Consider the following 8,802-nt stretch of genomic DNA (forward strand, 5'->3'; position numbering starts at 1 on the left):
ACGCGCTTCTTATTTCACACCGAAAACAAAGAAGCAGAAAGGCCCCCATGACGCCTCCTCAGCCCCTCCAGGCACCCAGAAGCCACCAAAACGCGCCGGCTCCCCCGACACACAAAGAGCCCTTGGGAGCTCCAGCCAGGCCCTCCTCTGAGTGGCACAAGGAACGTCCCAGGCACCCACGTGCCCTCACAGGACGGTTCCCTCGCGGCCTCCCAGCAACCTCCCGAGAGGCTGTGATGCTCGGTCTGTCACCACTGCAGTAAAGAACAGAGGCGGGCAGAAGAGGGCCGGGCGTGAGAGGGGGACCAGCGGCAGGCAGGCGCCAGGTGGCGTTCCTGCGTCAGCCCTCGGGGCACTCGGGGCCTTCCGCTGTGGCCGGGCTCCTGGACAACCTGCGCCCCCAGGGGAAGCTCTCCCAAGGCAGGGCGGGGCGGGCCGGCACCTGGGGACGGGGGCTCAGGCCCTGCAGGCCGCCCCCTCCCCTCCAGCCCTCCTGGGGCTGCTTTTCCAGACGCGTGGCAGGAGGAGTCCTGGCTCCCGTGCAGCGGATGAGCTCCGTGGGGATGGGGGGCAGGGGGACTCCTTGCCGGCACCGAGTCCAGGCCGTGGCCTGGGAAATTCGTCCCCACAACAGAAGACCCAGCTGGACTTCAATGTGCTCCTTCAAGTGGAGAGAAAAATGAAAGGGCGCATTGTCTGCCTGACGAAACCCTGGCTGGGCCAGCAAACACGGGGGCCACGTGGCTCCCTCCCACGGGCACCACCCCAGCCCGCGTCCCGACCTGCCAACCCCCTCTGGCGCCCTGCCCACCCGCCAGCCCTGCCACCTGCTGCCCAGCGACTTCACAGGCCTCCCGGGTTCCCGGCCACGCCTCCCCCCGCCACCCACGCCCAGCCACCGGAGGGCACCGGACCGCGGAGGTCAGCCACGCCCAGCCGGCAGAGAAAAGGACCATCAAAACAACAGCCACAGTGATGACGGACCAGCCCGCCTGGCCACCAGGGGGATGCCCTTCAAGTCCCCTGGCCATCTCGCCCTGGCGTGCGGCCCGCTGGCTGGGTCCCCTGCTGGATCCGCAGTTCCAGCGCCACACAGGGCCCAGCTCAGAACAGGTGCCAACAGCCTCAGGGCCCTCTTTGGACGTCTGCTGAACTGTGCGGACACCACGTATCCACATTCACACTCGCCCTTGGAGTGTCTTCAGGTTTACAAAGTTCAGGAAGGAGGACACACACGGTCCATCAAGGGACACGGGTTTCCTGGGTCCTTGGCAAAAGCAGTCCCCCATCCACAGAGCCAAGTGCAGCTAACTAGACAAGCACTGGCACGGGCGTGGTCAGACGTTTGCATCTGACACTGGGCATGGCCCCCTCCCATGCCAGCCTGCACCCCCGAGATTGGATATGGCCCTTGGCAAAACAGGGAGACACTGACCCTCGGGGGCCTTTGGCCTTGCTCTTGGGTGAACAAAGCCGTGTGCGTTTTACCTATATCATCCATAAGTCCACAGGCTTCCGGGAATCAGAGAGGAGTCGGCTGGGTGAACACATCACCTGTCATTTGTGGGCACAAGTCTGCAGCACACTTCCTGCAGGCCGAGAGCCAGGCGGAGCGAGGCCCACCATGCCCTGCCCACGTGACACTGGTGGCTGCTCTCGCTGAAAGCACCCTCATCTCAGACTCTTTTCAATATCTCCACAACAGGTCAGGAAGGAAGCTCCTTTGCAGCACAAATATGGCCATCGGGGTTATGAGATTTCCCCATAGACCCCCACTCCTCTCCCCAGACAAGTATTAGGAGGCCAAAGCACCCCTTCCTGGCAGCCTCACCTACCACAGCCCCCTGTGACTGTGCCCCAGTCACAGGATCAGCATGTTCACCTCTAAGGCAAAGGACCGTGTGGAGGGCTACCAGAGACACTGCGCCACCTGGACACTGTGAGGACACTGCCTTTGGCAGTCTCCATCTCCTGGGCCTAACAGGCCTGTCTGGACAAGTCCCAAAGAAGTCAAGTGCAACCAAGTTCAAGAGGGGAGGCCTCCCTCAATTCGGCAGGCTCCGGAACACCAGGCCTCATGGAGCTCAGGCTCAGACTCATCATACCCAGCCCCAAAAGACCAGAGAAACGTATAATGAGGTCAGTACTGTTCAGTGACCTGTCCCAGGTCACTCTGGCAAAGTCTTGCCCCGCGAAGGGGGTGGGGCTATATAGGAAGAAGGGAGGGAACAGGGGAGGGAGGATGTGGAAAGAAGTGCAGTTTCTGGGCTGGCATGTAAGGAGCCTGGAAGTCATGACGGCCATCCACATAAGAACAGAAAAAGAAAAGTCAAACAACGTTTCTTGGCTCCATCAGAGAACTGAGGTCCTAGGGCAAACTACGGTCCCAAAATGTGGAGAGGTGGACCTGCAACTTAGAGAATCACAACTTAGAAACCCCCATAGGAACCAGATCAGGTTCCTTTCGCCAAGTACAACTGCCTTTCCACAAAAACATCACAAGGCATACTGAAAGACAAAACCCACAACGTGAAGGGTCGGAGCAGACTCAGATGTGGCAGAGCTGTCAGAATGATCAGACTGGACTTCAAAATGACTATGATCCATATGTGAAGGGCTCTCACCGAAAAGGCAAGCAACACACAAACCAGATGGGCAAATGGACACAGAGGTGGACATCCTGAAAAAGGATAAAAGAGAAATGCTAGAAATCCAAGACACTGCAGTGGAAATGAAGAGTGGCTCTGATGGACTCATGAGGAGACCGCCCAGAGCTGAAGAAAAGTTAGTGATCCTAAGGATATGTCAATAGAAGATTTCCTTAAAAAAAAAAAAAAAAGATAGAAAGACCACAGATTCAGAAAGCTCAGAGAGCACCAAGCAAGATAGATACCAAAAAATCTACAGTTAACATACCATATCCAAACTGCAGAAAAGTTAAGAGAAAAATATCCTAAAAGAAGATAGAAGGGGAAAACACCGATGAAGAAGTAAAGATAATAATTATTTCAGACTTCTCAGAAACCACGCAAGCAAGAAAGAGCAGACTGAAATGTTAGGTGTTGAGGGGGAAAACCCCCCACAAACCTAAAATTTTGTATCCTGTGAAATTATCTTTCCAAAGAGAAGACAGAAAGACTTTCTTAAACAATAATGGAAATAATTTGTCATGGGCACCTGCCTTGAAAAAAAAGGGTTAAAAGAAATTCTTCAGAGAGACAGAAAATGAGAAAAGGTCAAAAACTCAGACCTACATAAAGGCAGGAAGAGCTTTAGAGAAGGAATAAGTGAGGATAAGACAAAATCATCCATTTTTCTGAATCTTCACTGCTTTAACAAAAGAGTTTGCTCACAATAATAACAATGTACTGGATGACTATAGCTTATGGAAAAGTGAGATAAATGACAGCAATGTGACAAGGGACAGGAGGGAGGAAACATATTTTGTTAGGAGGTGTTTCTGCTACACATGAAGCGTGATGCTGTTGTCTAAAAGTGGACTTGGATGACCTGTAAGTGTACACTGCAAACTCCAGGGCGGCCACAAAAAATGTTTCTCAGAAAGTACAACTGATGGCTGGGCACAGTGGCTCATGCCTGTAATCCCAGCACTTTGGGAGTCTGAGGAAGGAGGACTGCTTGAGCCCAGGAGTTTGAGACCAGCCTGGACAACACAGTGAGACCTCGTCTCTACAAAACGTAGAAAAAAATATCAGCCGGGCATGGTGGCGTGCACCCATAGTCCCAGCTACTTGGAAGGCTGAGACGGGAGGATCACTTGAGTCCAGGAGATGGAGGCTGCAGTGATCACACCACTGCACGCCAGCCTGGGCAACAGAGCAAGACTCCGTCTCAAAAAAACAAAAAATTAAAGTACGATAGATCTGTTCAGAAAGGAGAGAAAATGTAAACAGGAAAACCACAAAAGGCAGAAAGAGTGGAAGACAAAAACAGAGAATAAGAGCAACACACAGAAACCGTAACAAATACAGCAGATATTAATCAACAATATCAACAATCACTTTAAATTCAGTGGTCTAAACACACCGATAAAAGACAAAGACAGTCAGAGTAGACCCGAAAACAAGGCCCAGCTTGCGTTATTTGTTGCCGTGCGACAAGAAAGCCCTGAATTTCAAGACTCACACGACAAAGCCAGCCAAGTTCTGCACATTCATAGTCAATTAAGGGAAATGAAGATACAAATTAATTCCCAGCCGCTGTTAATTTCTCAGTGTTGACACATTCTCTAAACTACAACCGAGAAGGCACACCCCATCCTTCTGCATTAAAGAGAGATCTTCGTCATAAATTCAATAAGATACTAATTTCATGACAAAAACGATACTCAAGAAGCGCATTATGAAATAATGCGGCCCTGCAGCACACCACAAAATCATCATGAATCTGAATGAAAATCACAAAGACAAAGCCTGCGCCAGGAAGAATTTTAAAGTTAGCTAGGCTCCTGAATATTGTATAAGCAGGCCTCCGCTTCTGCTCACGGTCAATGCCAGCAGCTCCCTTGATAAGGGAGATGGTGACTGCTCACAACCTCTTTGTCGGGCTTGGAAGACACACACATACCTTTCATTTCCACGTGAAAAAGGTCACACGCACTCCATAGGATTCATACTTTGAAAGGGAGGGAGAGAGCGCAAGGGAGACATCAATCTCTTTTCTTTTCTTTTTCTAAAGAGTAGCATTTCGAAGGTATTTTGAATATGAGGTCATTTGGTACTTTTCAGTAGGTAGAAGGATAGGAACATGGGAAAATGGCTTAATACCAGTGTTTGTTGTTTGTGTGTGACATTATATGGTTTGACCCTCTAGGATAATTGTTTTCATCTATAAATAAAAAATTTGAATTACTTAAACAATTGGATTTTTACTTTTGAGAGTTCTTGTTACAATGGACTCACTATTTTGAGAGAACCTGCATATATATATATATATATATATATATGTCAGTAATTATCTGTTTAGTCCTTAATACAATTTCAGCTTGGACAGATTCTAGTTAAGCCATAAGTCAAAGAGTTACTTGTTTTGATTAAAGAATTTTTCTATCAAAAAAAATTTGTAAAGATAAGAATCTCGCTATGTTGCTATGTTGCCCAGGCTGGTCTCAAACTCCTGAGCTCAGGCAATTCTCCCTCTCCAGCCTCCCCAAGTGCTGGAATTGAAGGTGTGAGCCCCCACGCCCAGCTCCCAATTCCTTAAAAAACAGAGTTCTCACAGAAAGGAACCCTTCTCTTAGTGATGCAAGCTGATTCCTTTACCCTCTGAAACTCTTCCTTTCATGGGTCGATTTTTCAGCCACGATGTTAATGCCCAAAGGTGGGCAGTGGGTGGGGGCAATTGTTTTATCAAGTTTCTTGCAGAGCTAAAAGCTCTGGGACCATTTCTCCTGGCCCCTGCATCTCCGCAAGTGGGTTTCCCATGCTATGCTCAGCAAACCCCAACGCGGTTCCCTACATTTCCCAGATTCCTCTGTAGCAGGCCGGGGTCAAAGGACCAGCCCCGGCCGATGACACACCAGCAGCCGTGGCCGCGTCACTTCTAGGCTGGGGCACTCGAAAGCCTGCATGACTCCTCTCTCCCTTAGAGAGAGTCACAGAGACCTCAGAGACCTTAGAAGCGCAAGTGGAGAGGGTGGGATGAGCAGGTGGAGAAGGCTGACCTGAATCACCTGCTGGAGGAGCGCCCCATCAGGCCTGTGTCAGGGCAGGTCTGAACTGGAACCGGCCTTCTGGGGCCCTTTGTGGCCGCAGCCCAGCCTCCCCAAACCCGACGGTCCTCTCTTCCTGAAATGTCCCTCCCCCTTTTCTCCACCGATCCATCTCCCTCAAAATTCTGCTTGGGCATGACCACTTCTCATGCCCTGGCCGGGTGGCGGCTTCCTCGGTACAACCACAGTCCCCTGAGCTTCCCTTTCTCACAGCCCTGGTCATGCTGTGTTCGCACCGCCCACCCCCCGCCAGACTGGGCGCCCCGCGACAGCCAGGCTGTGTTGACCTCAAGCTCCCCGGAGCCTGGCTCAGGGCACGCCAGAGTCAAGGCAGCTGGTGAGTGCCTGGGTGATGGACTCACGTGTCCACACACGTGGCTCTGAAGAGCCCTTCTTCACACACACACACACACACACACACACCCCACACACCCGGTCAGGGCACGGAGAGATGCTCACAGCCAGATCATGCCTCTTCTGCTCCCGGCAGAGCCTCGAGTCCAGCAAGGGAGGATGACACGACCCAAAACACCCACAGCCCCAAACACACAGTGGTCATGGGAGCAAACCACTATGGATGCCCAGAGGCAAGACAGGCACCCTCCGGCTGGGGGCTCCACGCAGAAGACAGTGTCTGGGCCGTCCTGGCAGGACCAGCAGGCCTTGGGCAGGCAGTGATGGCAGATGGAGGGCTCACGTGTCGGCAGTCTGACGGGGCTGGGGCAAGGCCACTCGGTCTCCTTGGGGACCACGGCTCTCCTGTTCTCAAGCCGTGGTATTACAGGCGAAAGTGTGTCTCCCCCAGATTCACGTTAGGTCCCCAACCCCAGCTCCTTAGGATGTGAATGTGTTTGGAGCTGGGGTCCTTACACAGGTAAGATAGGTAAAAGGGGGTCATTAGGGTGGGCCCAAATACAAGGTCTATTAGGTGCACGAACCATTCCAGAAAGAGTGCTGCATACCTCACTGCTGAACCTCACTACGGGCGCCCTCAAAGTACTGGCCCTGGGAAGCTCTGCACCAACGCCAGTGCCTAGTCCACCCGCCAAAGCCATTTTGGAACTCTTTTTCTGCAACGGCCATCAGAGTCGTCGTCACTTGTTGAGGTCTGGCACTTCAGTTTGCAAACTTGCCATCGTGGGCTTATATTGGCAGCACTGTACAAATAACTGAATTGGAACCCCTCCCTACTCACCTGATCTGACCCCCAGTGACTTTCTTCTTTACCCGAAGATAAAGGACATACTGACAGGAAGACATCTGATGACATTCAGGACATCGCGGGCGATACAACCTCAGTTCTGATGGCCGTTCCAGAAAATGAGTTCCAAAATGGCTTTGACAGGTAGACTCGGTGCCGGGGTCTATTAGGTGCACGAACCATTCCAGGCGGACTAGGTGCACAGCTGCCCGAGGGGAGCATTCAAAGGCGACCGTAGTGATATTCAGCAGTGAGGAGGCAGCGCTCTTTCTAGGATGAGTCTGCGGTCGTAATCGTTGGACCTCACAGGACTGACGTCCCTAAGACAAGAGGGGACGAGGACATAGATATGCCAAGGAGAGCCCATGCAGAGACACAGGGAGAAACCGGCCATTCACAAGCCAAGGGGAGAAGCCTGGGGGAAAACCAGCCCTGGTGATACCTGGACCTCGGACTCCAACTCTGCGGAATTGTGAGCACACTTCTGCTGTGTGAGCCACCCAGCCTGTGGACCCTTCCTAAAGCAGTCCTCACAGACTGACCCTGTCCTGGAGCTCACCCACCCATCCCAGGGATGCACACATCCCGGGCCCAGCCTGACCCAGCCTTAATTTTTTTAAAAAAGTCACCTTGTAAACAGCCTTATTCAGATTAAACCCCCCCTCCATCTCACTGCCTCAACCATCACAACTCCCCTGAGAGGTTGATAAGTGCCTTATTTTACAAATAAGAATAGGAGGCTCTGAGAGCCACAGCCAGGCTGGACTTGAACCCAACCCGTCGGAAGCGCATTCCGTTTCTCCCCAACTCCATACCCCAGCACCAGAGAGAATGGCTGGCACGCGTGGAACTGCTTCCTGACGTTGCCAAATAGCCACCTAACACCTGAGCAGAGACTAGTGTCACAGGGACTGAAGCAATGGTGGGAAGGGGAAAGAGTAAGAAGAGAAGCCGGGCTCGGTAGCTCAGCCTGTCATCCCGCGCCTTTGGGAGGCTGAGGTGAGTGGACTGCCTGAGACCATGGGTTCGAGACCTGCCTGGGCAACTTGGCAAGACCTCATCTCCACAATAAATCAAAAAATCAGCCGGGCATGGTAGCCGGGCATGGTAGTAATTCCAGCTACTCGGAAGGCTGAGGCAGAAGGGTCGCCGGAGCCCAGTGGGTCAAGGCTGCAGTGGCCGCAAACGGCCACTGCACTCCAGTCTGGGCGACAGAGTGAGACTCCAACTCAAAAAAGTAAAGAAGAGAAGCCGGGCTTGGTGGCTCAGCCTGTAATCCCGCGCTTGGGAGGCTGAGGTGAGTGGATTGCCTGAGCCCGCATGTTCGAGACCCACCTGGGCAACTTGGGGAGACCTCATCTCTACAATAAATCAAAAATTAGCCGGGTGTGATAGCGCACACATGTAGTTCCAGCTACTTGGAAGGCTGAGGCGGAAGGATCGCCGGAGCCCAGCAGGTCGAGGCTGCGGTGGCCGGAAGAACCACTGCAGTCCAGTCTGGGCGACAGAGTGAAACTTCAACTTAAAAAAAAAAAGAGAAGAGAATGAAGCATCCCTTCGGCATGTACCAAAGTGCGTGCCGTCCAAATGCAGGCATCTGTGAAGCGACATCACCCCCTGCTTCAACCCAAAGAACCTGGAGAATCTTCAAGCAGTGTTGAAAACCTGCTTTGCAGCACCCCAGAGACAGCATCTCCCTCTGGGAGCAGGAACGAGGGAAGCAAAGCCACAGTTAGGGACCAAGCAGAACGCACCAGGTGCCAGTCAAGGGTAATCCATTTCGCCCTCTCAAGATCCCGAGAAGTAGGCAGGCCACACGAGCCAGGTTTTGTATCTGACACCACGGAGGCACCAAGTGTCCCTGCCGTGT

Source organism: Carlito syrichta, unplaced genomic scaffold (assembly GCF_000164805.1).
Source record: "Carlito syrichta isolate Samal-C Ts95f unplaced genomic scaffold, Tarsius_syrichta-2.0.1 Scaffold81555, whole genome shotgun sequence".
NCBI lineage: Eukaryota > Metazoa > Chordata > Mammalia > Primates > Tarsiidae > Carlito > Carlito syrichta.